Source organism: Benincasa hispida, chromosome 10 (assembly GCF_009727055.1).
Source record: "Benincasa hispida cultivar B227 chromosome 10, ASM972705v1, whole genome shotgun sequence".
NCBI classification, from domain to species: domain Eukaryota; kingdom Viridiplantae; phylum Streptophyta; class Magnoliopsida; order Cucurbitales; family Cucurbitaceae; genus Benincasa; species Benincasa hispida.
Window position 1 is genome coordinate 28,532,288 of NC_052358.1, and position 1,890 is coordinate 28,534,177.

The 1,890-nt window shown below is 42.6% G+C and overlaps 1 non-coding gene across 1 annotated transcript; it reads left to right on the forward strand.

Annotated features, from left to right (window-relative positions):
• The first annotated feature begins 1,236 nt into the window (after positions 1-1,236).
• LOC120089548 lies at positions 1,237-1,343 on the forward strand. Its single transcript, XR_005485224.1, has one exon. It is a non-coding gene; the product is annotated as a small nucleolar RNA R71 (small nucleolar RNA).
• Positions 1,344-1,890: the final 547 nt, after the last annotated feature.

Genomic DNA, 1,890 nt, shown 5'->3' on the forward strand with positions numbered 1-1,890 from the left:
CAGGGCTTGCCCAATATAGAGTCCTCTTATGGAGCAAGGAATAGTGAAGCTTCCAGGATCGCTCATCTTCGGTGGAATAATAGATTTGGAACTTTATGTTAATGCTACTGTGGAAAATTTTCCAATGCCTCTTTTTTTAGTTACCATGTCCTTCAAAAACTTGGCATAGGCAGGCATTTTCTCAATCGCTTCACTGAAAGGAATGTTAACATGTAATTGCTTTAACATAGATAAGAAACGTTGATACTGTACCTCTTCTTTTTTCTTCTTTCTTAGCCTCTGAGGGAAAAGGTGGTAACTAGACTTTCACGGTTCCCGTTTCATTTGACTTTGAGGTTGATGCAACCTTAGGTTCCACTGCTTCATTCTCTCTTTCTTCTTCTTGCGTTCCGTAATCTCGGGCTTAGTTACAATGGAAGTTTTTCTACTCTAATCCTTCTTTCCACTGCAAAATGTGACAACCTGACATTACTCCTTACCTGATCCCCTGGGTTGCATGGAAGCTCGGTAGAACTTGGCAACGCCCCTTGCAGTCGACTCTTCAGCTCATTTGCAATTTGACCCATTTGCAATTCAAGGCTGCGGATGGACGTAGCCTGACTTTGAAGCACTGTCTCGTTTTTCTCTATATATTGCTTCAATAGGCTCTCTAGAGAGGAAGATTGCGTTGGTTGTTGTGAGATACTTGCTTGGTTGCTCTGCTGACCATTGTTGCATTGGAATAATCCTGGTGGCCCTCATTTTTACGCCACAGATTGAAAATTTTGTCGTTGATTCTTCCAAGCAAAGTTGGGGTGGTTTCTTCACCTAGGTTTGTAAGTGTTTGAAAAAGGATTATTCTTTACAAAATATACAGACTGTAGATTTTGAGGGCAATCTTCCATCGCATGCCCATCAATGCAAGTCGCACTTCTTGCGGTGTTTTGACTTATTGCGATAATTTGCGCACCTTGCGGTGTTGGGCTGCTGATCACCATTCCTTGAATCAAATTCATCATTACGGTCATTTGGTTTTGTAACGAAACAATGGCACCATTATTTGCGTCGGAATCTTTGAGTCTCAATCTCTGGTCACTTTCCCTCCAGTCTTCATGGTTCTTAGAGATGCGGTTCAGAATATTCTTTGCCTCCTTGTAAGTTTTGTCAAGCAGACAATCAGCGGCTGCCGCATTGACAGCGGTCTGCGAAGCAGGGTTCAAACCGTGATAGAAAATTTCCATTTGAAGGCAGTCTAGTAACCCATTATGCGAACAATCTCGGACCAACCTTTTAAACCTCACCCAAGCATTGCTGAGGTATTCATCCATATCTTGTTCAAAATTAGTAATAAGCTTTCTTCGTCTTGCGTTCTCAGTAGGTGGAAAATACTTTTTCACGAAGTTCTCCACTACCTACTCCCAAGAAGTAATCTCTCCTGGTTCGAGCGAATAAGCCCACTTCCTAGTCAGATCATGGGAACAACGTTAGTCAAACTTCTTTAGTAGAGATGTTCGGGAACACAAAAGTATTCTAGATTTCAATAAAACTTCATAGGTGGGCGTGCGGATCCTCGCCACGTCTTCCTCCGAATTGACTTGCAGTCTGAATCATCTGCAACATCACCGGTTTCATCTCGAGTTTACTTCCGTTGAGGGCAGGCCTCATGATTCCCGGAGAGAAATCATAGAGGTTCAACGATGCATAGTCCCTAATGGGCTTATTGCGATCGTTTGCCAACATAATTGGATTCGCCATGACATTATTATCATTTGGTGCTCCACCTCCAGGCTGCTCTACCATATCTTCTTTATCGGATTGTGGTTGCTGTTGGCGGTCTCGTAGTCTCCTTCAAAATGTTCTCTCAATCTTCAGGTCATAGTTCACCAGAGATTGAAAGTTCTGCAAAGAAAT